The sequence below is a fragment of the Glycine max genome, chromosome 8, assembly GCF_000004515.6.
Source record: "Glycine max cultivar Williams 82 chromosome 8, Glycine_max_v4.0, whole genome shotgun sequence".
Classification (NCBI taxonomy): domain Eukaryota; kingdom Viridiplantae; phylum Streptophyta; class Magnoliopsida; order Fabales; family Fabaceae; genus Glycine; species Glycine max.
Window position 1 is genome coordinate 42,059,149 of NC_038244.2, and position 23,288 is coordinate 42,082,436.

At 35.0% G+C, this 23,288-nt stretch overlaps 1 pseudogene; it reads right to left on the reverse strand.

Annotated features, from left to right (window-relative positions):
* The window catches only part of LOC100782497 (callose synthase 7-like), a 37,784-nt pseudogene that overhangs the window by 1,187 nt on the left and 13,309 nt on the right, over positions 1 to 23,288 (reverse strand).

The following is a 23,288-nucleotide window of genomic DNA, read 5'->3' on the forward strand; positions in this document are numbered from 1 at the left end:
TCATACAATCAGCAGAAGAAAAATGCAGAAATGTGAACTAATTTTAACTGTGCAATGGCTAAAATGGTCTAAAAGCTCCACTTGTTTGATTGAAAATAAATGTTTTATGTCTAAAATGTAATCTAGAAGCAAAAATTAACTTAATCTTAAGTTAATAATACTTTTCTAGCAAACAATTGATTAGGATTAAATTGAAGCAATAGTGGTTTTATGGGAAGTCACACTTGATCCCCCAGCTAGCATTTACATACCTTCAATACAGTCAGTATTATTATTAAAATTAACCAAGAAAGTCCAAATACCTACAAGGAAATACCAAAGGTAGTCGTAAGATGCTGCCAATAAAACTTGAAAGCATTAATAGGATTGGAGAATACAAAAGATGAGTTACTGTACCAGCAAATCTTTGTTATGATGAGTAATATCCATGTGGTAGACAATTCCATATTGGTACATAAAGAAGCGAAATGCAAGAATTATCTCAATTATTTTACCCCTGAGATTTGAGTATTTCAGGTGTTCATTTTGTTCATCCCACCAAGATTCCCAGCTTCTATCAGATGAAATACCAATACCATCAGGATATCCCATCCACCGCTTCCAATCTGTCCAATCATCCACTGTTTTTAGCAAATCAAAGCCAGAAGGATTAAACAAGAAAGGAGCAAACAGCCAGGACGTGGCCAAAAACCAGATTGAGATTATGATGAATAAATAAAGATGCGAGCTGCGATATGACTCTCCATAGAGTTCATAAACAATCAATAGCAAGAGGATCTCTAGGCCCTTCACAAAATGACTTCGTGAGTACATCCTGTAGTTATCAGCAAACTTCACATGGAAGACAATCAATCCACGACCTGTTGGTCTATATTTAGAGCCCCCATGTAAGAGTGTTCTTCCATAATAATGTGCTTTTGTTCCAAGCTGGAAAGTAAAGAACACAGAGGCTAGCTGCAGCTGCATGATGATAAAATCAGCCACGGCAGTGCGAAATCCTCTCTCTAAGCCAATTTCCATAACCATTGGCAGCAAAAGCAGTAAGCCCAACTGAACAACAGACTGAGTTGCCATGGCCTCTTCAAGGGCTTTGCTCTGATGTATGTTTAGACTTTGAAGAATTTCTCTCTCAACTCCACTCAAAACCATATATAAACGCCCATATAAGAACGCATACACAATCAACACAGTTACCTGAAAAATTAATAATATCCAAATATATGTGTCAGGATAGGAGATATAAGGTTGGCCCAATGATTGGGGAATGATGAAGGGAGAAAGGAGGGGCGGGGGGGAGCTGGGGAGAGGTCGCGGGTTCAAATCTTCCAACTGACATTTTTAATAAAACTAACAAACTAACATTACCGATAAAATAAAAAACAAGGGTCAACATAGATCCATTTTACACCACAAAAGTAGGGTCATGTTCTTTTTTATTTAGTTGTGTAGTCTGCGATTGCATTATACGTTTTTACATTTCAAATGTTTCATTATATAAATATATAGTCATATAAACTCAAAAATTTAGTTTATATTTAAAACTTTGGAATTTGTTTCATATTTAATACCAGATTAAGAAATGTGATTTTGATAGAAGATATACATTTTGCCTATCCTCCACTTTCAAAAAGTCAACACAATCTTGAAAGAGCCTGAATTAAACTGAAGAGAAACCCTCAATTTGATCCTTTGAAGTTACACATATCACCGTATTAGTCCTCCAAAGATCATGTCACCAAATTAGTTCCTTGATTGAAGATCTAAAATGTCACTATTTAAGTCCTTGTGGAAGACTAAAGTGGTGACAAAAAGTATTTTTGAAGGACTAATTTAGTTACCAAAATTTTTAAAGGACTAACGTAGTGACATATAAATTTGAACGACCAAGTTGAGGGTTTTCTCTAAACTAAATGAATCCTACATATTAAATACTTATTAAACATTGTCTACCCTCCTTGTGTTATGTAGTACAAGTTTGTAGACTGCAAAGAGTAGTGCTTAATTCAAGTCTTACGAAAGCAGCCATTTCATGCGAAATTGCAGCTAGATTTCTATCCATATATCTTTCCCATATTCTGTTTTATCTAAACCATTTTTGAGTAGTAGACCTAACTTCAACAATAATTTAAGATTAACAAAGGTAAGATCACAACAGAATCCATTCACAGGCATATGTTAAGATGTATTGTGTTAAACTTTATTCTATACTTTATACTTAATTACTGAAAGTATGTAACAAGTTGGTTCTATGTTGGAAGAAAACACTATATACTCCAATTAGACAAAGTACATTATAATAATGTGCTATCATAATAGCCTTAAACTATCAAGATAAGATCCCCAAAATGAGATTTGATTAATTACCATGCTACTGAAGTAGAAACCAACTGTTGTGAAGTAGAAGGACATCATTCTGTAGAAGTCAAATCGTTGCCCAAGTCGATAAACATCACGGCTAAGTGTTTGTTCTCCGTTTTCACATGCAACCTTAGCCTCAAAGAGTGATATCTGATTCATTCCCGTGTCATGCCCCTTACCTACTTGTATATATTCATTATGTGTGATAAATCCTTGACGTAAAGTTGAATTGAACCCTATGTATGTTAAGTACAATTAGTAAAAAATTCCATAAATGAGTTTAAATCCACAATATAGATTAGAATTGAATTCTATGGATGTTAAGCATAATTAGTAGAAAATTTAGATCCCTCATATATCATTTTGTACTCAACCATACAGTACCTGCAAATATATCATTACTTAAGTTTATAATTTTTTATGCTTTGCTTATGCCACCTCTTGTTATGTGGAAGATTCTGTCAAATATATCAGGATGACCATAATGAAACCGGACCCTGCAAATTCAGGAATATGGATTACTTAACTAAAGTGAAGAGAGAATTGTTGACAATTTTATGTATTTTTGTTTCAAATTTCAAATAAGAATTCTAGAAGATTGCAGGCTACTATCTAGTCTGAATATGATGCCTTCACGAAAAATGCTCCTTGGTCTCTTATTGCCATACCTCCAAACAAGGAAGCAATTGTCTACAACAGGGTTTTTCGCATAAAAGAAAACCTGGATGGTACAATCAACAAATACAAAGCTAGGTTAATTGGTGACCAAGGAGTTTCACCAAGAACCTCGTTTTGATTACACAAAAACTTCTATTATAAAACTTGTTACTATATCTTAGAATTGTTCTAGCTATAGCTCTCACAAACATGTGGCCTTTGCAGCAGCTTTATGTCAACAATGAGTTTTTGAATGGACTCTATCATGAAGAAGTCTACATGCAACAACCATTGGGGCTCGTAGTTGCTAACAAATCCCTTAGCTTGCAAACTGCAAAACCACACTTCTCTGCCTTGGATTCACTGCTGGTAAATGTGACCCTTCTTTCTTCTCATATACGGATACAATACTAATACTATCTACCTCTTTGTGTACATAGATGATATTATCATTACAAAGAGCTAATATGCAGCTTATTCAATCCCTTACTCAACAGCTTCACAATACTTTAGCATTGAAACAACTTTTACTACTTCGATGCCTCTCTATATAGATTTGTTGTTGGCTTATTGCAGTATTCCACTATGGTTCTAAATTGCGGTTATTGTTGCAGTTGCAAGTATTGCAGCTGTTGCAATGCGGATTGCGGCGTGAAAGTATCCAAACATAAAAAAAAACTATAATAGTATATCTTTTATTCATAAGGTTGTATAGACTTCTTTTTTAAAACTGGCATGCTAAGACAAGACATTGATTGAGATCTCAACTAGGATGGCACCCCAGACAATGCTAATCATCTATACAACATACCAAGAAAATATATTAAAGTAAATATAAAGGATTACAAAAGGTGGGTGGGGGGGGAGCATGAACCTGCCCCAAACCATTCATCTGAACCTAAAAAAGGTAAACCGTATCTATTATGGAAGAAATCCTCCCTAATGAAAGAGGGGATTAAATCCCACCAAACTAAGCCTTGTGCAGAGGTGCCAAAGGAGGCAAGCTTATCGGCACAAGAATTTCCTTCCCTAAATATATGCAAACATTTAAAAGAGAAAGAACGAGTTATAACTATACAATTTAACCAATTATTCCTAATTTCAAAGGCACCAAGTTAGGATTATGCAATGCTAGAATAACAAACTTGAAGTCACTTTCTGGCCACAAATTGCACCAACCCTTGTCGTTAGCTATTTCAATGTCCATTATAGCTCCCAAAAGTTCTGTGTGAGTGGCAAAGTTAATACCAACAGAGCAAATAAGAAACCCAAAGTGATAGCAGATCGGTCTCTGAAAATTCCCACACAACCAGCAGGTCCAGGAGCTCCTTTGGCAGCGCCATCAGTATTACATTTAATCCAGTTGCAAATTGGAGGGGTCCAATCAACCTGAATTATTGAAGGAGCTTTCTTTGGATGACCTGAAACCGAAAAAGCTTTCAAAATGTTGAATTCTGAGATTTTAGAACACATTCAAACAGAGCTAAGATTTCCAACTGTGTTGACTCCAACAATGACCATGGATTTGGCTTTCAAAGAATGTATCGTAGCATTAGAAAACCGAGCTTTGTTTCGGGCGAACCAAATAACAGATATGATATAAACAATAGCAGACACAATAATGTTTGTTGTTTGTGTTCCCCAATTTCCCTTACAGATGGGCAGATGATTGAGCATGGAGAGGCATTAAAGAAAAGATTTTTCAAATGCTGAAACCATTGCCACCTGATTTTAGCAAAAGGGCAGTCAAAGAAATAATGATTCTTGGTTTCCTCTGCTGCTTTGTATAAACTACAGGCAGATACCATGATGCACACTCTGCGTTTAAGACACTCAACTGCAGGTATGTGTTCTTGAAGAATATGCCACACTAAGAAAGCTTTTGAAGGCGGAATGGATTTGGTCCATATGAACTTAGACTAGCTAACCTTTAAACCAGAAGGATTCCGAATTAAAAATGCTTCCTTTAAGGAGAGGGTTCCAGAATCAGTCTCGTTCCACCTTATTTGATACTGAGCCTCCTGTACCCAGATAGTAACTTGACATAATTAAGAATACAGAGAGGGGCATCTCTGAAACAGGACTTGGGGTCCAAGAACCGTTAACAATGAAATCTTTCACAGTTGTTCCATCTTTTGCATAGACTTTCATTTATTTTTTGAATTTTTTTTTATAATTTTAATGAAAAATTTAGAATAGATATGCAATAAAATACAGCTACTTAATGTAAACAATTTTAAGGAGCAAGAAGAACACAAAAGTAATTGCTATGACATAAATTTACTAATTAATTATTAAAAAACACTCTTCAAATAACCTAAGAATTTAATTAAAAAACCCAATTTCGTAGGGATATAAAACATATTTTAGCTTAAAAATAATCATATTTTGCACTCTCCATAGCCTGCCAATCCAGAGATTTCCTTCTATGTAAACAAAGTCTGCCAATTTATGTCAAACCTGAAGACCAGCTTCACAAAGGGAGCCATTACTCTGATGCAAATTGAACTTCTGATGGCAATGACGGCAGAAGATCAACCTTTGGGTCTTGCATCTTCTTTGGACCCAACCTTATCCATATCGTGGCCTGGTCCAGCACTAAAGGCTGAGTATCACAGCCTTGCAGCCACTGAATCTTATGGATTCAGTCATTGTTGCAAGAACTTCAAGTGCACATCCCCCCTTATACGATCTACGTGTCTCCTAGCTAATCCTGCTCAGCCACCTACAGCTTGAGGGGTGTATGTCACCTACCACTGAATCCTTTCTCCTTTTCTCTGAAATCTAAGATGGAGCTCCAAGAAAGCCTTAATTAAGGCGACTTTCCATCACACACCTTCATGTTTAGGGCTATGAGCTTGGGTCGTGGAAATGTCGGTGGCCCAACAATGGATCTAGGATAGGATCTATGATAGAGTTTTGATGACCTAATTCAACTCCACAAAACTGAGAATTTCCCAACTTTTGTAAGGACTACATTAGTCATATTTCTAGTAGATGTGGGACTAAAACCACCTCACACCCAGCACAATGAAGGTGCTCCAAAGAGGTTTCACTTAAGGTGGCTTTCCAACAGAAAATAACGTAAAATGTGAAAAAGGTAGAAAAACAGGATGAAAATCACAAGGAATTTATAATAATACTTAAATGCAGTATCAGTACAGGACAACAAATTGGGACTGACCTTAAAGGATTTGCCAAAGTTCGTTGGCCAATGGTCGAATAGCTGGTCTTCTGGTTTGACACAAACCAAGCAAGAGAAGAAACACTGCAAAATAAGTGATAGATAAGAACAATTGTGCCAATTCAAGTTTGATACACTCTGATGTAGCAGATAAGCTTAAGAGTCTTGTGAACAAGGAAACTGACAGTATCAACTTCCTTACTTATGATGTAATAAACTCATACACAAGCTCCAGCCTTTAAAGAAGAAATACATAGAAGTATTTATTTTCTAAGCTATGAAATAATTTCTTCAAACAAAATTTAATACTAGAAATTGTCACAAGGACGACCTTCCAGTAAATATATGCTCCCTTATACCCAAAATGGTGGGTTTCTGTTGCTCATGTCCTTTCCGGAATTCTTCCAATACATTTCTCATTTTGAAAGATTCTTCAAAATAGTTATCCTTAACAAAAAGAAAGAAAAAAACAATAAAATTAGGAGCATTGATTTATACAGAAAGTACCACTTAACTCATTAAATTGAAGTCCAAGGAAAAGTTACCTGATTCATGTCTCTGATCTGCAAGGCTTCTCCACGGGTAAATATAATGGCATGATTTTGGTTTTCAGCTTTCCCTTCACCGATTTGTGTTGGAGGACCAGGTAGCTTGATGCGATAAATTTCCTAATAGTGCAATATAGAATCATTTGAATTAAAATTTAAGGCTGTTCAAACCCTAAACCAATTCAACATGAATTGAGCAACCCATGCGTATATGATATCAAACTAATTCATTATATGGTTATGGATAGCAGTAATACATAATAGAAACCCCTTCAGTTATATCATGCAAATAGCCGCACATAACATTCTTTTTGTTTGCCCCCTTAATAATCTTTTTACTCTAGAATTATTATAGCAGTATTCATATCTCAGCTTCTACTTTTGTGGAAAAGATCAAATAGATTCTAGAGAAACTTTTGATTCGTTACTGATAGGCTAGCTTCTACTATTGTTAGGCTAAATTAGGGTAAGAAGAAAAGAACAAAGGCAATAAAATAACTTCAGTAAATTTTCATTACCAGCAAAAGACTATACCCAAACACATATGTACTAAAGATGATTATTACAAGAAAAAAAAAAGGGCCCATTAATGAGGGAACAGGAAGCAAAGGTTGGAAGTCTAGATACCAAAAATTATCTCAATCAATTAATTTAGTCCTTGAACTTTACAAAAAAAAATCAGTGTTTTTCCTCCCTCGTCAAAGACGACATTAACATCGTTTAGGAACTAAAACCACTGCTTTTGTAAGATTTAGGGACCAAATTGATCAAAGTTGAAGTAGAGGGACTAAAACCAAGCTTCATAGAAAATACAGGGACAAAATATATTTTATCCAAAAATTTTAAATGGAGTTCTTTATCCGTTGAGGAGGCTGGGTCTTTCTTTTGGATCTACTAGAGGTCTTGATCGGCTTCTCCCACAGTGGGCTTGCCTCAATTACATTCCCAATTTTGCAATGAGAGATTAATTAAAGGATTTTAAAAGACTTATTTGTGATAAAAAATTCTTGTGATATTCAATCAAGACTTTTAAATAACATAAAGGATAAATGATCATGGTGGTCCCTAAATGTGTAAATTGGAGTCAATTTAGTCCTTGAAAGAATGAAAATTCTGATTTAGTCCATGAATGCATAAATAAAGTACAATAATTTGTCCTGCTTATAATAGTCAAGAACCAATTTGATATTAAGTTGTATTTTTTGAGGACCAATTTTACATTAAATTATAAAGTTCAAGGACTAATTTATCATTAAATTGTACATGAGACATAACTTTGCACTTTTTACACATTCTGGGGACTGAATCAAAATTTTCATTCTTTCATGGACCAAATTAAATTGTCATTGGTTTACACATTCAAGGACCAAAATGGTAATCTATCCAAATATAAATAAATTGTGGTATTCAATCAAAATTATCCAAATTTTTTAAACAACAGGATGTCATAATTTGGTCATATTCAATTGAGACTTTTGTTAGAACTTACAAAAAGTCATCTGGTATTAAAAAACATACAAATTTCGATGAACTATTTTGTATGATAGATTTTGTGTGACTTCTTAGTGGAATGTATAAATGCTGCACCCATTCAATAATCCCACCGAAACCCTTGATACTTTCTTGTGGGTTGTTAAACTTTTCTTTCTCCCATCAAACATGATTATTTCTCTTATTGTTGAAGGCAATGTACAAGACATTGGTAAAATACTTTATTGTCTAGCTCTTTCTTCTAATCCTACACACCTTCTCTATAGTCAGGTCAAAGATCTTTCTATTTTTCCCTCTTTAATCAACTTGTTTGGATGAATTAATTGTATGCATCACAATATAGTCTTTTTGTTATGGAAGTGATGAAGAACAAACAAGAACCGCAGCAGCAACTTGTACAAAATGTCATACACAGAGTTTTGCAGCAAGGTGAAAAGAGAGAAAGATGAGAAAGAACACACAGAATATACATGGTTCGCCCTTGAGTAAGGCTACATCCACGAGAGGGAAAATAGAAAGCTTTTATTACTGATGCAATATACAAGTGGAAGCTTGTTAAAACACAGGGCATCCTTGCTTTATATAAGCAGAGGACAAAAAATAACAGAATAAACTTCCATATGGATTTTGGTCACAGCCCAACAATTCACCACCTTGAACTAATATCCATATAAAACACAAACTGCACCTTCCAAGCACACATGATCTTATCCTCAACAATCTACATTGAGCAAGCTTAAGCAGTGATCAAACTTGCTCTTTGGAACTAGCTTTGGGAACATATCAGCAGGATTGTGCAGAGTGCTAATCTTATGAACTTTGATTCTTCTTTCTGACCGAATGAAGTGATATCTAACATCTATATGCTTGGTTCTATCATGATGAACCTGATCCTTGGCGAAGCATATAGCACTAAGGCTGTCATAGTAGATGTTAGCATATTCTTGATTAATTCTGAGATCATTTATCAGACCTCTCAGCCAAATTCCTTCCTTTGCAGCTTCAGTAAGAGCCATATATTTAGCCTCAGTAGTTGAGAGGGCAACAGAAGGTTGAAGTGTTGCCTTCCAACTCACCAAGCAGCCACCAAGGGTGTAAGAATACCCTGTTAGGGACCTTTTCTTGACAAGATCAGCAGCAAAATCAGCATCAGAATAGCCAGTGAGACAACAATCTGAGTTAGATCCATAGATCAACCATACATCTGTAGTCCCTTTAAGATATCTGAAAATTCTCTGCACAGCCTTCCAATGTTCCTTTTGAGGTTGGTTTAAGAACCTACTAATCATGCTAACAACATAAGCAAGGTCAGGTCTGGTGTAGACCATGGCATACATGAGACTGCCAACAACACTTGAGTATGGAACCTTTGACATATAGTCCTGATCAGCCAGAGCTTGAACCTTTATCATAGCAGACAACTTCTCTTTTTCTGAAAGGGGAGTATTGATAGGTTTAGAATCTGTCATTCCAAATCTCACAAGTATCTTTTGAATGTAATCCTTTTGAGACAAAAATAGCCTTTTCTGAGTTATGTCCCTATAGATCTCCATTCCTAAGATTTTCTTTGCAGCCCCTAGATCTTTCATATCAAATTCACCACTCAGGAGGATCTTCAGATTTTGTTTATCACACATGTTTTTTGCTACACTAAGCATGTCATCTACATAGAGTAGAAGATAGATCATTGATCCATCCTCCACCTTGTTGTGATAAACACAGTAGTCATAGAGACTTCTCTTGAATCCTAGGCTGGTGATAAAGCTGTCAAACCTCATGTACCATTGCCTTGGAGATTGTTTCAAACCATACAAGGACCTCTGCTGCTAACAAACTGATAACTGCTAAATATGAGTTATTTTGATGATAAAAATATATTGAAAATATCTTTAAAAATATTTATTTAGCAGTTATCTTTGGCTTAAATATTAAGATTTGATATTTTTCTTATTTATGGCTTGCAGATATAAAAATGAGAGATTAAAAGAGAAAAAGATCCAGAAAATATCCAAAATATCAAGAAATCTCAAGAAGATATGATTACAAGCAAAACAAACCCAAAAGATATCAAAAATATCAAAAAGGAAGATTTCTAGCATCAGGCCCAAGTCCACTCCAACAGTTATAAAAAGAGAGTCAAGCCAAGGAAGAGAAAAACACCACAGAACCCCCTCTCCTAGGGGTTTCATTTACTCCCTCTCTTTCTTTCACCCCCTTCTCATTGTAAAGCCCTCAATGGTCATGAGTGGTTAAGCCTCTAGTTAGGGCCTGGCAGGCCTTAAAGCCTAGCGATGTATGATGTACTCACTATTTATCAATGCAAAGGTGTTTTCCATTCTATTATCTTTTCTGTTTTTATCTTGCATTATTTATCTTTATATTTTGTTAGGGGTTAGACGTTCAGGAGAGGGTAACTTCTAAATAAGATTTAAAGAATGTATGCATGTATTGGTTTTAGGGGTTAGACGCTCGAAAGAGGGTAACTCCTAATAAAACAAAAAGAAAGGATTTCATAAGAAAAACGTTGCTAGGAATAGAATGATAATTTTATGCCCATGCATTCTTGCAAACATCTATAATTCATTCTTCATGCATTTTATTTGTTGAGTCTTTACAAAGGAATTTGGAAGATAGATAAATAAAATAGGCTTGTCATCGTGAGGAATCAGGGACAAGTAATTGAACAGATGTGGGTAGAATAGAATCACCTAAATTGATAAAGAAAAATCATAAATTCATGCATCCTAGGCAAACAAGGCAGGCTAGGTCCCAACCTTATCAAATTTTGATTTTATTTTATTTTTATCTTCTATTTTTATCTTTTAATTTTATTATCTTATCTTTTATCTTCTATTTTCTTTATCATATCTTAATTTAAATATTTTATCTTCCCTATCTTCTATTTTTATCTTTAAATCTCTTATCCTTTCTTTTAAATCTTTATCTTATCTACTATATTTTCTTATCTTTATTTTAAATTCTTTATCTATTGCTTTTAAATTGGGTTTACATTAATCTAAGTACAAACAAAGTCTATGTGGATTCGACACTCGGATTTCCGAGTACTTTACTACTTGTGACAATTTGGTACACTTGCCAATGAGTTAACACAAACATACCTTTCTTTTCCTTGAACTTCAAACCCTTCAAGTTGTTTCATTAGAATATTTTCTTCTAATCTTCCATAGAGAAAGGCAGTCTTGACATCAAGTTGTTCAAGTTCCAACTCTTGGTTTGCCACTATAGCAAGCAAAATCCAGATGGATGTATGTTTGACCACAGGTGAAAAGATTTCGTTGAAATCTACTCCTTCTTTTTGGCCGAATCCCTTGGCAACTAACCTAGCCTTGTTTCTTATCCCTTCCTTTTCTGAAAGACCAAGTTTCCTCTTGAATATCCATTTGCAACCTACCACATGTCTTCCTTTAGGTAGTTCAACAAGTTTCTAGGTTTGATTCTTATATAGAGATTTCATTTCCTCTTTCATAGCTAACAACCAATTTTCAGCTTCAGGATGATTAATAACTTCTTTGTACGTGGCAGGTTCATTTGAATCTATTTCTTCAGCTACATGTAATGCATAGGCAGCCATGTCTTCAAAACCATATCTCTCAGGAGGCTTACTGACCCTCTTAGGTCTCTGACTAATTCCTGAATTGAACTGTGTAGGCTCGGGTTCAGCATTCTGATGAGCCTCATTTGCACTGGAATGTTCTAATTTCTCACCTTCTTGAGGAATAGGAGATGTATCTGTATGACCCCTTTTTTTAGAGTCTTTGGTTGTAGATTCTACATCCTTTTCTTGAGGAGAGTGGCAGCTCTGTGTTCCAGCAATTGGAACCTCAATTTTTGGATGGAGCAGATGTGATTCATCAAAAATTACATCTCTGCTTAGAAGAACTTTCCTTTCAGAGGGTGACCAAATCCTATAACCTTTCACCCCATCACCATAACCCATGAACAGACCCTTTCTTGATCTAGGTACCAGCTTTCCTTCATTGACATGATAATAGGCATTGCAGCCAAATACTCTTAGATTTGAGTAGTTTGTTGTTTTGCCATTCCAGATTTCAATAGGAGTTTTAAGTCCTATAGCAGTAGAGGGTGTTTTATTGATTAGAAAACAAGTTGTATTGATAGCTTTTTCCCAAAAACTTCTATTGAGACCAACACTAGACAATAGACATCTTGTTCTTTCTAAGAGTGTTTTGTTCATGCGTTCAACAACTCCATTTTGCTGACGAGTATTCCTAACAGTAAGCTGTCTAGCAATCCCTTCATCTCTGCAGAATTTGTTAAATTCTGTTGAGCAAAACTCCAAGCCATTATCAGTTTTGAGTCTTTTAACTTTCCTTTCAGTTTGTTTTTCAATCAGCGTCTTCCATTCTTTGAAGCATTTGAAAGCTTGACTCTTCTGACTCGTGATGTAGATCCATGTCATCCTTGAGTAGTCATCAATTATGGACAGGAAATACCTTCCACCACCTAGTGAAGGTACTCTTGTAGGCCCCCAGCAGTCAGCATGAATGTAATCAAGAGTTCCTTTTGTGGTGTGAATTGCTTTAGGAAATTTAATCCTATGTTGCTTGCCGAAAACATGGTGCTCACAAAATTTAAGTTCATCCAATTTCTGATTTCCCAACAGTTGTTGTTTTTGAAGTATCATCATACCTTTTTCACTCATATGACCTAGCCTCATGTGCCACAATTGAGTTAAGTCAGGTATGCTCTTATTGGATCTTGATGCAAAAGCTACTAGACCATCCTCAACACATGTTGTACCTTGAAGTATATAGAGATTACCCCTCTTTATACCCTTCATGACCATTGTAGAGCCTTTCTGAATTTTCATGACCCCATTTTCAGTGTTGCATTTGAACCCCTTTCCATCCATAATACCTATGGAGATTAGATTCTTCTTCAGCTCTGGAACATGCCTAACTTCAGTGAATGTTCAGATAATTCCATTATGCCTCTTGATTTTTATTGTGCCAATTCCAATTGTCTTGCATAAGACATCATTTCCCATGAAGACATTTTCACCCGATTTCTCTTCATAGGTGTCAAACTAGGTTTTGTTAGGACATATATGAAAGGAACAACCAGAGTCTAATATCCACCGATTTTCAGAATGTTGGTGATGATCAGCAACTGAGAGAACAAACTCATTTTCAGATGTGGAACCTTCCTTGGTAATAACAGCAGATGGTTTGCCCTTTTTCATAGGACAATCCTTTTTCCAGTGACCTGGCTCCTTGCAGTAGTTACAGATGTCCTTTTGATTGACATGAGTTTTCTTCTTTCCTTTGAACACCTTTTTCTTGATGTTCTTGATGGAGTTAGAGACCACCAGACCAGATCCATTTGATTCTTTAGAATTTTCGGGTGCTTTAGATCAAAGTTCCCTTGAGTATAAGCTGGATTTCACCTCCTCCATGGTGACACATTCCTTACCAACACTAAGAGAATTGACAAAGCTCTTATATGATGATGGTAGAGAGGCTAACAGAATCATGGTAGCATCTTCATCCTCTATCTTAACATCTATATCTCTTAATTCTATCAAAATAGAACTTAATTCATCAAGATGATCCTTAAGAGATGTACCTTCTTTCATGTGTAAACCAAACAGACGCCTCTTCAAGACGAGCTTGTTGCAGATTGACTTAGTCATATACACCTTTTCCAACTTGAGCCATAAGCCACTTGCAGTTTCTTCATCTACAACTTCATATAAAACTTCATCAAACAAGGAAAGCAAGATTAGTGAGTGAGCCTTTTTTTTCTTGTTCTGCAAGTTCTTCAGTCTTTGAAATAGAGACCTTTTCTTTTGATTCAGAAGCCACTTCTTTCTTCACAGATGCAAAAGCAACAGGAGCCCAGACACGTTGTTCCTTTAACAAAGCATGCATCTTGATGCGCCATAGATTGAAGTTGTTCTTTCCCTTGAATTTTTCAATCCTAATAGTGTTTGACATGATTTCTTGAGTGTTCTTGATACAGTGAAGCAGCGAAAGAACCAGAAACAAGACTCCCGCAGCTTGATCTTTGTATTCAGACAAGAATCTTGAATTCCCTTGATCGCAACTTGAGCTCTTGATACCAGTTTGTTATGGAAGTGATGAAGAACAAACAAGAACAGCAGCAGCAACTTGTACAGAATGTCATACAAGAGTTTTGCAGCAAGGTGAAAAGAGAGAAAGATGAGAAAGAACACACAAAATTTACGTGGTTCACCCTTGAGTAAGGCTATATCCACGGGAGGGAAAACAGAAAGTTTTTATTACTGATGCAATATACAAGTGGAAACTTGTTAAAATACAGGGCATCCTTGCTTTATATAAGCATAGGACAAAAAATAATAGAATAAACTTTCATATGGATTTTGGTCACAGCCGAACACTTTTAAAATTCACAAGACTTTTTTTATGTCTAGATAATATGTTAAAATCTCAAACCAGCACACCCCCTCAATAGTCATGGTCAGACTTTGCAGTAGACTTTCCTATACGATGAGTGCATGACTGGTTGGTGTTCAAGGCGCAACTATACAGAACTAAAATTAAATTTTTAACATTTAAGTAAATATGACAAAAGCGCAACTCACAATAAGACATCAAACGAGAATCATTTGTCCATACCTCTTCATCATATTTCTTCCCTCCCTTGATAAGAACAGAGAAATAAACCATCTGAGATTTCCCATCCTCTGTCTTCTCTTCTATTTCATCTATGTAAGCAACACGAAGGGATGAATGCCTGCATGGAATATTCTATTTTTCCATTGTCAATCCCATTGTTATTTTACAATATTCAAGGAACTTGTAATGTTCAGCAAATGGTTGTATTGACCCACGTTAACATCAGTTTGAGAATGTTAATATAGCAGTTTTTGTCTCTAGCATTTTTGGACTTCCTCTGATAACCGTACGCTTGACAAGAAACAACATAGGTGAACTTCAAATCGGCCATAGTTTGTGCTTCTTCGAGTAGCTTCTTATTTGTCTCGGAATAGCCTTCAGAGAGAGCTGCAAGAGAAACGACGTATATAAAGGGCTTCTGTGTGATTTGAACTTGAATACAGTATGTAAATAGAGAAATAACCAATGTCTGCCGCAGATTCTATGAAGCACTGAAGGATCATTGCTTGTCGGTAGTACATCATTCCTCTCACTAGCAAAAACAAAAGTTTGAAAAATAACATTTAAAGTGGAATATGTATTCAAATATCTAGCAACAAAAATATACTGTTCATTATAATCGAGACCTGTACGATAAAGTGTCTGCCCTCTGTAAGATGCCCACTGACGAATTAACTCCTCCTTATTTTCTTCAAGAACTTCTTCACTTTTTAGTCGTTCATGGAAATTGGACCATTCATCTACAGTACATTAATGTCACACAGTAAATGAGTGCACATGTAGTAAAGAGGGGGAAGTAATGTAAGTAAGAATATAAAAATAATACTCACCAGGATATATCTTGGTTAGGTAGAATAAAATTGATATTCCCTCTTCATTTTCCTTATTGATTTCCTCATCAGAATATTGAATATCTTCTTTGAAATAGGGTGTCAGAATACTGAAGCAAAACTCAGATATTAACATTTGATAGAAAATTCGCATTATTAGAATATACAGTCACGTGTATATATGTTGGTTACAATAGAATGATTAATTACAGACATTTAGGATAGATATTAGTTATTTTGTCACCTTAGTACGCCTTACTTCATAGTAAATCAATCCAGAATGTGTTTAGCTTTACACACTAACTTTTTCCAATATTTCTCTCTCAACAAAAGTAAATAATTAATCATCCATATATTTGGGAAAGTCAATAATTTGTTGATACGTGCATGCAGGCACAATAAGTGGGGTTGCAATTGTTACTGACAACAAAAGGCAATAGTAATAAAAAAAAAAAATACACATCTGATTAGTATCTTAGTCATTCTTCGTATTTATAATTTCCTCATAGTATCAATTTCAAATAAGTGAAAAATATTTACTTTTCGGCATGGTATCAGAGCTTGATCTGAACCATCTCTAGTCTCTCTTGTGGACCCAACCATGCAAGCAACAAATCGAAAAGGCTCGCCCAAGGTGGAGGCTGGTACCCTTACCAGTTGGATTGAAAGGTCTGCACTTCCTATCATTAGCCAAAAATTGATTTATCGGAACTAAATCCAATGGGAGAGGTCAAAAGGAAAAGGAAAGGAATGCTATCTCATGGGAAACTTCAAAATTCCTGAGAAAGGAGACTCTAACTTCCAAAAATGGAAAATGGAGAAAATTATAGTCATGTCATTCCTCCTACGATATGTTAAGGTAACACCAGGCAGGGGAATCTACTTAAAAAGAAAAAAACTTTAACAACTGTGACACAGATTAGGCAGGATGCACATCAAAAAAGAAAGTTACAATTGTTATTGCTCCTTTGTATCGGCAAACATGGTTACTTGGAGAAGCAACGAGTAGTTTGTTGTGACCAGAAGTAGTGCAGAAGCTGAACTTGGAGTCATGGCACAAGGTATTTGTGAAGGAGTTTTGCTAAAGAGGATGCTGGACGAGATCAAAATTCCTACCCATTATACAACGAGGATATTGTGTGACCTTCTATCAACATTTTGAAGAATCCAGTCTTCAATGATAGGACAAAGCATCTGGAGATTGATCAACACTTTATAAAGGAGAAAATTGACCATTGCATTATAAAGGAGAAAATTAACAAAAGCTCTCCCAAGAAAATCTTATGAAAGCATTAGTTGAGTTCTAATCTGGGAATGATAAACATCTACCACCCAGATTGAGGGAGTAGTGTTGATAATTAAGGAAAAGCAATCAAAATCATGGATTTGATCTGTGGAAATCAATTAGAATTATGCGATTTGATTTGTACATTTACAGTGAGTTCGTTTAAACTTAAAAGAAACAATTTTAAAATAAGGGCTTCTAAAAAAACACTTTTTTAAGAAACGGATAGGATTTGCTTCTATAAAAAAGTAAAAAACTATATATTTTAAGTAAAAACAGTTTAGGCATGTTAGGAAGTCTCACATCGCCTGCCTCAGTTCTTGGGGTGTAGCTTATATATCTGTTGGACAACTTCACTTAGAATTTGTGGTTAATTAGAATTTGTTTTATATCCTTCGATCATTCTCTTTTTTAGGATTTGTATTTATAGGAAAGATTATTCCATGATATTCAGGCAGCCTAGATTAGTGTACAAAATTAATCTCTTGTTATTTATAATTGCTCAATTGTATCAATTTCAAATAAGTGAAAAATATTCCACACCAAGAGATCAAGAGTTTGGTTCTTGTTGCCCTCATTCTTCCAATATAAAGTTGAATTTCAACACAAGATAGAGTAGAACCAATGTGTTTGTGCATGCTTCAAGCTCCAAGCTGAGCTCCAAGCAAGGACTCTTGCATGAGGTGGTGGGTTATGTAAATCCCCATACATGAGTTTGTCCTTCACATTATTCAATACTCGTTCTAGTTTTTTTTCCTTTCTTTTCAATATATTAGTCTATCACAATGACTAACCTGACGGACAACATGTCCCGAACTTTGGGAGCCTTTGGCATATTCATAAATAAGGAGTTTGCAAAGAATGTAATACGGCGGCGGGCTTCTAGATTTTGGGGCACATTTGTGGCTGATTCCTTGACTGTTAAAAGCAAATGAAGCCTAATAACCTACAGAGAAGAAACAGAAACTCGTCAACAACAGCAGATGCAAAAAGAATAATGCAATGTATTCACTTAAGTATATTTCTCAAGAAAAAACCTTTCTCGTCACTGATTTATTGTGTGTAAAAGAAGTGTTGATGTTGACAAACTGCTCCCCTCGCTTTACATGATGTTGCTGAGATTTTTGCAGAAAACTGGAAAAAGCAGAACCAAGTCTATATTGTAAAGCAGTACTTATTATAGTGTAAAAAGTAAACCAAAGCTCCAGTCACTGTTTCTAACATACAAATGGCCATTGATCATAACATCATGTATGACAATTTCTACAATATCTTGCAAGGCATTGGCTATCTTGGAGTCTAGTTTGCCATCATCAGATTGCTGTGGTAAGAAAAATGATATTTATAAGACCAAAATAAGACTAGCAAGAGGGCAGTGGAATATACTGAGAAAAAAAAGGAAGCATGATGGAAAAAAAACTACCAGCAGAGTTAATAACTTCTCCGACTTCTCAATGAGTGAAGGCAAGCCACTCATCTTGAATTCTTTGACAAATGTTTCTTCTCGTATGCACCGTTCTACTTTAGTGCATATACTGCTCACAGCCCTGTCTCGTACACGAAAAGAAACCCAAAATACTCTTGAGGATTCCAATAAGAAAATTAAATGAGTGAACAGAGGCTATACAAGTATTTCTCTCTTACTGCCTATCTTCTTCATCTAGCAGAAGCTTCAGTATGATGTCCTTTAGAGTCTCATAGCATTCAATAACTGCTGAAAACATATATCCGTCACTCCTAATCTTTTTATATAAATCGTCATCAGTTTTCTTCTTATAATCTTTTGCCATGTCAACTGCTATTGGAATCTATCACATATTGAAGTGATTTAGAAAGGAAGCAAAACAATCGTACGTCGTCCATTAAATTATGATAAACATTTGGCTGTAGGGAACCACTCATATGACACACCTTACTGGTAAGCAAGAATACAGGCCACTGAATGACAGAAACCTCAGTTGAACTATATGGAATTAGAAGAAAATCTCTGTCCCTGGAAAATTAATACTGAAGTGATACAATCAGAATTGGTTGAAATTCAGGAATCTAATGGAAGATATGTAATGCAGGCATGCAGAAGTATGGACCTGTCACTGATGAGGTCTTCCACTCTCATAGAATTTATAAACTCATTCCAAAACTGAGAAAAGTATGAAATATTATTTCGTTCATATGTCTCAGCCTGTGAGAGATAAACTCCATTGTAAGACTCCAGATAGATATTTATTAGCTTCTATGCAGTTATATAATTTCAATGTACACATACCAATTCCACTTGTTTAGTCTTTCTGTCTTTTCCAGTCCAAAAGCGCAGACTGAAAGCTCCTGGTACAGATTGAAATCTGGAGTGGAGCATTTCTACTGTCCTTATCTAAGAGATGCAAAATGTTAGTAGAAAATCACCAAAAATGCGTATGCATATATGGGCATAGTATTGGGTGCAATAAGATACAATACATAAGTAGTACAATTTTAAAAATATTATGATCGATATAGGTACATTATATATGTTATTAATTTATTTTTATTGATTTCGTTATTTTTCTTAATATAGCCGATATTAATATTGGTTTGCTATCATCGTCATATTATTGTTGGTCATTAATCTCTTGAAAAAACAATTAAAAAGACTAATTGTAATAAAAATTATTTTAAAATATTATATTAAAAGAATCACGTTGTTTGAAGATAAGACAATCATGCTTTGATACCGAGGCAACTCAGTAGCACGCATATCAGTATCTGACATGTATACCAATTTTGCTGTATTCATGCACCATATAGCCAGAAAAGTATTACCTTCAGCATGAATTTAGTACTATCATTGTCCCAAGCAATAACTCAAATCTTTCAGGAAAAAAAATCATGTAAAGATAAGTTTTATGATATAGCTTAGTAACAAATAATGCAGGTTTCTAAGAAGAAATCACATCACAAAAGGGGCAAATTACAAAGGTTCAATATAAAATATTGCAATAAACATGCCACTAACCTCTCCCAAATGGCTGAAGGCTCCAACAATGAAACCCAATAGAGTGGCATATATAGCATACCATATTTGAGTATCCATAAAATAAACCTATATACATTAATAAAAGATATAAGAGTGAAATGAAATAATCAACAAAAATATTAAAGCCAAAGTAATGGAACAAGATAAAGTTTGTAACTAGAAATTTGCAACTCACTAGGATAATTGGAGCCCATATTGCAAAGACAACACATATATTGTGAGTCTGACCTGTAACACTTAAAGAGTGTTAGTTGAATAATCTGACAGAACACGGAGTTAAGATAGTGAAAAGGACATTAAATGTTACCATTTTCTGGAAAGAACTCATGCCACTGATAGTTATCTATAGACAATCCCATGATTAATTTTGTGGGTCCAACAAGGGGCAATATCTATTGAAAGTTTAATTTAGTGAAAGGAGAAAAAAATTTAATGAAGTACAATTTAAAAAATATTTGGTCAGTTTCATACAATCATTAGTTCATAACACGGAGGAAAAAGTAAAATACATGAAACATGATTACAAGAATTCAACAGTTCATCTTTTGGGAATTGATTCTATGATCTTGTAAATTTGTGCTCAAAATAAAAAGATGCTGAAACCATGTGTTTCGAAGAGGGAGAGGCACTGAGATGCTGAAACCATGTGTTTTTAAGACACAATGGAAGCTTGTTAGGATTATTATAATTAATGCAGTGATGCAGTTCCTGATTACCATAATTAGATGATTTGGTTAGACTATATCACTCTATGTGATCTATGTGGACCAACAAAAGCGCACTTGAAATGGTAATGCACTCGAGGATCAGAAAGTAGAAAAACACAAGTTGAATTTATTCATCATTCATCTACTTCGATGTATTAAAACTCCATATTGTTAGCATTAGGCTTGAATAGTTGAAGTAACCGTGGTAGTGTCTGTGTTCAATTTATAAAATTAGAATATAAATGTTGATATATAATTTTAAAATAACATTATTTATTAATAACAAAATATGAATTTGCTCCACCCAATATAGTTGTTGAAACTGTATGGTTTAGGTAAGAAAGGAGAAAAAGAGAGAATATAGAATGGAATATTTTGATGTGTTACAAAATACAAAGAACCTACAGTCTACTTATACCAGAAATTAAGTACCAAACACCTAACCTTGTTTATCCTAATATATCATATATAATTCTTTTCCTCAATATTTTGAAGATACTCTAACACTCTAAATAATTTGAATTGATATTTTAACAAAGAAATTCAGTTTGCCATTCAGGATTTTTATCTCCCTATTTTGGCATTGAAGCCATGTTTTTTACTTGATTAACATACTCATATGTCAGTTAGCATTGGCATCCATTGTTAAAAGTAAAGATGCCCCTTATCACCTTCGTTGGTTTGATTATATATGTACATAGCCACATTATCACTCGCATGTGTTTTAGTGTCCACATTTTACTGAACTCAAAATAAAAATCAAATCAAAACCATTTTCATAAATATAAAATACCTCCACATAGTAGCTGAATGCTAGCTTGCTGATTAGCAGCATGATCCAGAAGAGGGTATACCTGCCATAACAAATATATTTTAAAGACAAAGTATAAATGAAATTATTAATAAGCAGCATTTAGGTGCCTTGATTCAATGCATTAGTCTGATCAATTTGAAAAATAAATCAACAAATTGACCTGTTATTGTTTCCAAAATGTATGTTTATGGGTCAAAAACTCAAAATAGTTTCATAAATCCACAAATTGATGGATATATTCTTCAGCATGCTGTATCACAACTCCCAATCTTGGGGGTTATGTTAACACCCCACTGTTAAGTTGCCCAGCAGATATATAAGTTGCATCCCTAGAATTGAGGCAGACGATGTGAGACTTCCTAATCTGATATCATCTTAAATTTCAACTTAAAATCAATTGGTACTGAGTGAAGTTGCCCAGCAAATATATAAGTTGCACCCCAAGAATTGAGGCAGGCGATGTGGGACTTCCTAACAAATATCGTTCTGCTGTTACTGTATGCAACAACATTCAGCTTAACTTTACCTTCAGTTGAATAACATCCTACATGTTATCGCTAACTTTCTAACAACCTTGTTTCTATACACAAACTTACACGACACTTAAAGTGAGTAATAAGTTTTCTTCACTCCCATTGTGTTTTTCAAGGTCATGCTATGAGGAGGACAATTGTTTCAGAAGGACAACATTAACTCAAATTTGAGAGATGAAGGACTAAAATGAATCGTTTAAAAGAAAAATGACTAACAAGAATTTTAGGAAAAAGATAAGGGATCAAAAGTATAGTTTAGGACTTTTTAAACCTAGAGGATTTTGTTAACATGTGTATTCCTGCTCCATTGCTACAATACCATACAGTGCCATCATCTCACCGACCCTTCTCGATAAAAAATGTCTCCTTCTCCCTTGATCTTCCTCAAAATCTCAAATTCCCCTTTTAATGGTTGACTTAGAGAACAAACAGAATGATAAGACAAGCAAAAGGAAAAACAAAAGATAGGATTTGGGAGTATGAGTGAAGTAGTGTAGGCAGTAAGAGACGAGAAGAGAAGTATGGACAATTTTATCTTGTAAATGCAACATATTATCTCCTTCTCTTTTCCATCAATATTTAGCCAGAACCTCGAAGTAAGGCAAAGTTATCAACCTTAGATTTGATGTAACAAAGAGAGGGATGAAATTCAAAGTAGACATTATTATCCTTGGCAAATTTACTAGCACTAACTAAGTTTTTCGTTATAGAAGGAACATGTAAAAGATTTGAGATATAGAGTAATATGTGGATGAGAGTTTAGAGTAAAGGATGCAGAGCCAATGGATTGTATAGGAAAACCTTGACCATTGCCTTGAAACACATGTTCTTCTGCTTGAATTGGTTCAGCATTAATTGCTAAGGTTATCTGAGTTTGAGGTCACAAGTTAAGGTTCCAAAATTAATGAACCAGTTCTGAGATTGTTGAGCAATAGGCTTAGAAGAGTGAGCCTCATAGGCCTTTGAATAACTCATCAGAGGCACCGATAAAGGTGACATCGAGTGAAATTGAGAAGGCGGAGCATAATTGAGGTGATGTGCTTGGGAAGTGGGGCAAACTTGGGAAGGAGACAAATAAGCATAATTATGTTGTGATGGAAAACCTGGTGGATGAAAAATCATATTTTGTGTAGAATACTGATTCAGCAAATGGAAACAGCTTAAATTTGTTGCTAATCAGAGAAGCAAGAGATTCATAGTCTAGTGGAAGACCTTCAATAATCACAT